The sequence below is a fragment of the Heptranchias perlo genome, chromosome 20 (assembly GCF_035084215.1).
Source record: "Heptranchias perlo isolate sHepPer1 chromosome 20, sHepPer1.hap1, whole genome shotgun sequence".
In the NCBI taxonomy this organism is placed as follows: Eukaryota; Metazoa; Chordata; class Chondrichthyes; order Hexanchiformes; family Hexanchidae; genus Heptranchias; species Heptranchias perlo.
The window spans coordinates 26,056,869-26,062,868 of record NC_090344.1 but is presented as its reverse complement, the minus strand read 5'-3'; the positions used below and the strand labels follow the sequence as shown (position 1 = coordinate 26,062,868).

The 6,000-nt window shown below is 44.2% G+C and overlaps 1 non-coding gene across 1 annotated transcript; it reads left to right on the top strand.

Annotated features, from left to right (window-relative positions):
* The first annotated feature begins 242 nt into the window (after positions 1-242).
* trnag-gcc (transfer RNA glycine (anticodon GCC)) lies at positions 243-313 on the top strand. Its single transcript has one exon. It is a non-coding gene; the product is annotated as a tRNA-Gly (tRNA).
* Positions 314-6,000: the final 5,687 nt, after the last annotated feature.

The window sequence follows — 6,000 nt, the reverse complement described above, 5'->3', positions numbered from 1 at the left end:
AATTAAAAGTATCTCTGATGCTGGGAGAGAGGTAAATGCGGTCAATTAACTCCAATTAATCTATTTGAGCATTGAAGAGATCTTTAAACAGTTGGGGGTTGCGAGCAGAATTCAAACCTCGGCAGGAAAACCCAAATGGGGTTTTGAGACCAACGCTTGAACCACTCGGCCATCGCAGCTGCAAACGGCATGTTCGTTTAGACAGCATTCCATATAGGAGCATGTAACTTCTCCAAAAGCAAGCATTGGTGGTTCAGGGGTAGAATTCTCGCCTGCCACGCGGGAGACCCGGGTTCGATTCCCAGCCAATGCAAGATCGTTTTGCATTCTGCACCAATGAGGAACTTCGGAACAGGATTGTGGTATTTGGTCCGTCGAGCCTGTTCCGCAACTCAATCCGATCATGGCTGAGTTGTGACCGAAATCCCTGTACCCGCCTTAGTCCCATATCTCTAAATATCTTTGGTTAACAAAAATCGATAAATCACGGGTTTGAAATTAACAATTGAGCTCGCATCAACTGCTGTTTATGGAAGAGAGTTCCAAACTTCTCCAACCCTTTGCTTGTAGAAGTGTTTCCTAACTTCACTCCTGAAAGTCTGACTCTAATGTTTAGCCGATGTCCCCAAGTCCTAGACACCCCAACGAGCGGAAATAGTTTCTATCCATCTACCCCATCAGTTCCTCTTAATATCTTGAACATTTCGATCACATCAACCCTTAATCTACTAAATTGAAGGGAATACAACTATAGTTTGTGTAATCTCTCCTCGTAATTTATCGCTTGGAGTCCAGTTATCTTTCTAGTAAATCACACTGCACTCCCTTCAAGGCCAATATATCCTTCCTGAGGTGCGGTGCCCAAAACTGAACACAGTACTCCAGGTGTGGTCCAACCAGAGCTTTGTGTAGCTGTAGCATAATGTCTATTCTCATCCTCTAAACATATAGGCCACCATTCCATTAGCCTTTTGGATTATATTCTGTTCTTGTCCATGACATGTTATTGATCTATGGACATGGACACCTAAGTTCCTTTGGAACTGCACAGTTTCGAATTTTTCACCTTTTATAAAGTATTCTGATCTATCCTTTTGAGGTCCAAAGTGGATGACCTCACACTTGCCTAAATTGAAATCCATTTGCCACAGTTTTGCCCATTCATTCATTATATTAATGTCTCTCTGGAATTTACCAGAATGATACACGGACTTCAAGGGTTAAGTTACGAAGAGAGATTACACAAATTGGGGTTGCATTCTCCAGAGTTTCGAAGGTTAAGGGGTGATCTGATCGAAGTTTATAAGATATTAAGGGGAACAGATAGGGTGGATAGAGAGAAACTATTTCCGCTGGTTGGGGATTTTGGAAGTAGGGGGCAATGTCTAAAAATTAGAGCCAGACCTTTCAGGAGCGAGATTAGAAAACATTTCTACACACAAAGGGTTGTAGAAGTTTGGAACTCTCTTCCGCAAATGGCAATTGATACTCGCTCAATTTATAAATTTAAATCTGAGATAGATAGCTTTTTGGCAACCAAAGGTATTAAGGGATATGGGACAAAGGCAGGTATATGGAGTTAGATCACAGATCAGCCATGATCTTATCAAATGGCGGAGCAGGCACGAGGGGCTCAATGGTCTACTCTTGTTCCTGTGTTCCTCTTCCTGTATAATCTGCACTGCTTATAACGCTGCCCATTTTGGTGTCATCGGCAAACTTCCATATGTCGCTCCCTGACCCGTCATCTAATATCAATGAGACCACCTGAATAGGGGGAGATTCACATTCAGCATCAATCTCTGCATCATCTTGAGACATTTTATTGACTTCACATGTGTTGCACTTTGGAAACTTCAGCACTCTGTCCTCTGGAGCTCAAACATGCACTTTAATCCTACCAACAGGAACACTGAAAAGATGTCAGAAGCCAATTGGTGAATTTTACACTCAACGTCGCTGAACAGCAAGAGCTTGTTGGGGATTTTACCCCGGGACTCTCAGATATTAATCAACCAAAGCCCCCGAAACAAGAATCATACATCTAGACCAACCAGACGCTGTTACTTACATCATGCAGCCAGTTTAAAGTTTCGCTGTCTCCCATAGCCGATCGGCTACCCTTTCAGACCTCTTCTGTCCATCCAATCTCGTTTTCTATTCCGGTATACAGCAATATCAAGTTGTACACGAACTATTTCCAGTCACCAATACTAGTTTCCCTTTACTAAATTGGTTTCGTCTCTACGACTTATATTATCAAGCAAGACATTTCAGAATTATTTGCTCGGAAACTACATTGCTTTGGAGGATACTGAGAGGTGTCGATAAAAAGAGGGACCTTGGAGTGCATGTCCACAGATCCCTGAAGGTCAGAGGAGAGGTAGTTAAGGTGGTTAAAACGGTATAAAGGATACTTTTCTTTATTAGCCGAGGCATAGAATGTAAGAGCAGGGAGGTTATTCTAGAACTGAATAAAACACGAGTTCGGCTACAGCTGGAGTATTGCGTACAGTTTTGGTCACCACATTACAGGAAAGATGGGACGACACTAGAAATGGTACAGAGATTTACGACGGTGTTGCGAAGAGTGGAGAATTTTGGCTATGAGGATAGGTTGGATAGGCTGAGGTTGTTTTCTCTGGAACCGATGAGGCTGAGGGGAGATTTAATTGAGGTGTATAAAGTTATCACGGGCCTCGATAGAGTGGATAGGAAGGACCTGATTCACGTAGCAGAGAGTTCAATAAAAAGGGTCATAGATTTAAGGTAATTGGTAGAAGGATTAGAGTGGAGCAGAGGGGAATTTTGTTCCACCCAGCGGGTGGTGGGGCTCTGGAACTCACTGCCTGAGAGGGTGGGAGAGGCAGAAACCCTCATCGGGTTTAAAAAGGACTTCAATATGCACTTGAAGAGCCGTAACCTACAAGACTACAGACTAAACGCTGGTAAGTCGGGTGATGCTGGATATCTCTTTTCCGACCGGTACAAACATGATGGGCCGAATGGCCTCCGCTATCGTAAATTTTAATGATTCTATGATTCTATGATATAATTGCCGTCTGTCTCGGCATGGTGATAATATACACTATACCATAAGTATACTTTAATCAAATTGGTGCTTTGTTTCACTGTGAGAGCGAAGATACATTAGACATCGACTGCAGCAGCTGGGTTGCACCTTTACTTTTCCTCCTGTCTCAATCTTTCTTTAACTTTCTCTGCTGGTGTTGCAGGATCGATCAGCCAACGCCGTTCACGGAAGCCTGAGAAGTCCATCAGAGGACAACACAAGAGACAGAGACAGGGAGAGATAGAGAAATGCATGCAAAGAAAATAAAGAGCATCAACAGAATCATAGAATCATAAAATGGTGACAGCAGAGAAGGAGGCCATTCGTCCCATCGAGCTCGTGCCGGCTCGTTGTTAAAGCAATCAAGATAGTCCCATTCCCCCGCCCCTTCCCGTTAGCCCTGCATTTGTTTCCTATCAAGTATTTCTCCAATTCCTTTTTGAAAGCCACCTTTCAATCAGCGCATTCCAGATTACAACTACTCGCTGGGAAAAGACGTGTTTCCTTACGTCGCCTTTGGTTCTTTTGCCAATCACCTTAAATCTGTGTCCTCTGGTTCTCGACCCTTCCGCCAATGGGAACAGTTTCTCTTTATTTATTTATTCCAACCCTTCATGATTTTGAACACTTCGATCAAATCTCCTCTTAACGTTCTCTGATCTAAGAACAACCCCAGCACCGGGTAAATGCGGTCAATTAGCTTCAATTCATTTATTGGAGCATTAAACAGCTCTTTAAACATTACTGTGACATTATGGTAGCGCGGCCTCGCGGTCGAAGGTGTTAAATTTAATTTCTATAGATGCGTGGGTTTGAATCCCAATGCTGTTAGAATTTCTGCCAAAGTTTATTTTGATCTGTTCACAGAAAACCCGATTATAGTGCGATGGAGCAGAGAATGTGAAAGAAGCTGAAAGTGAAAGTGCAGATATTATTTTCATCACGGGGACAGGACACGTTTCCACAGGAAAGGGTCTCTCACCTTAAGATTCTTTGCAGCAGTGTGGGACAGGTGATCAAAGTGACCGGGCTCCAGCAGCGCAATCAGTCAGTGCGCGGTCCTTATATGACCGGACAAGGTCGGGAAATGGCGAGGTTGTTCGTCGAGTTTCACCGAGATCAACGAATCCTTTTCCGTGTGAACATTTCGAACGGAGCTGAACGTATAATTGAGGTGTTCCAAAATGCATCAATTATTTGTATCGCCACGTGGTTCCTCTTGTTGCAATATCAGATGTGATATTTAGTGTTATTAGTTTACAGGAGGGAGGCTGCGGAATTGGAGCCACAAACTATGATTTTGATCCATCTACAAATTATGGGATTTAGCTTGAGCTTTCACCCTGCGCCTTCGACCGCTCAGTCACGATAATTTCCATCTTGCGATCTTCAGGAGCTACTTTCACAGGAATAGAATTACTGCAAGCAAGAATTCTACCCCTCAAGCACCAATGCTCGCACGGCAGCAGGATGAATGTGTCCAGTTGGAAACCTGACTGAAGGAACATGCAGTCTGACAGAGCCGGAAGTCCAGCAGATTGACTTTTGCGGTGAGCAGATGATGTGCCTCCATCTTGAGAGTGTTTCACCAATCCAGATCAGAGTGGATTAAGCATTATAAATTCGAGTGGGACTGGAGCCATTTGTATAAGATGAAGTGGAGGGGGTTATTTCCCTTCCTTGACGGGCATTAATGATCCTGTTGCGGTTTTGCTGCAAAATTTCACTTCCCAGCGCCGAAATCATCGAACCCTGAACTAAAATTCAACGATGGTGAGATTCGGACACACAACCTTTGCAGTGATTAGAAGAAGTCCCACGTGCTACCAGAAATCGGCTGTCGATTAGGTTATTTCACGTTACCCATATGCTGCTTGGGAACTTTTGCTGCGGTGCAGTAAGTTATTCAACAGCTCAGTGGGGATTCATAGCGCTCCTGAGAAATCGACACAGCAATGGTTTGTGCAAGGCATAGTCCTCTCTCTCGCTCCCATTTGCTCACTCTCGCTTTCTCTCTTGAGCTCTCACTCTCCCCGTTTATCTCAAGAGGGCTGGAAAACAAGGGGTGGATGTTATGTTACAGCTGCACAGAGCTCTGGCGAGACCCCATCTGGAGGATTGCATTCAGTTCCGGGCACCCACCTCAGGAAGGATGTATTAACCTGGACGCTCGAGGGGCTGAATGGCCTACTCATGTTCCCAAGTTCCAATGAATGGAACAATAATTCAAGTATGGAGACCCTAATGTATCAGGATGAGTTAGTGAAGAATGTTTTCTGTTTGAAGTACTGATTTCATTAATTGAATACTCCCAGTGTCCTACCTCATTGCAGCCCAGTCCGGACAAACTGCTCGAACAGAGTGGCATTTTCTGTGAGGACACGAAAGACTTGTTCAGGCCATGTCAGTACCGAGTGTGGGTAGGCCTGAGCGTTAAATGGAAAAGTGAGGTGAAATACTCCCACAAGCAGCGGATGTCTCTGTTTCCATTTCCAAAATGCACGCACGCACGGGCCCATGATACCCACTCACACTCTCCTTCCAATCTCACACACCTCGCTTTGGTTTGAAATCGTGTATGTTTTCACAATGGGATTTAATTTGAAGAAAGCAGTGCTGTAACAACCCGGGGATATTGAAGAGATGCAGTACAAGAAGATACCTTAAAGGCAAATGATAACAATGACTGTTCTGACACTGTGAGCTACAGTTAAAGGCTGACAACATTTAAAGTCTCATGCAGCAGGTCCGGGTCCAAATCTTTCACGTGGCATCTCCTTCTGCTTCTGTCACTCCTTTTCCTCCACGGAGAGTGGATTTGGAATTCCTGTGCGGCTGCATTGCGCATTTTCCAGATCTGCTTCGAGCGCAATTCACTCCAGTTCATCAATTGCAGATATTAGTTTGATCAAGGGGAGAGGACACCT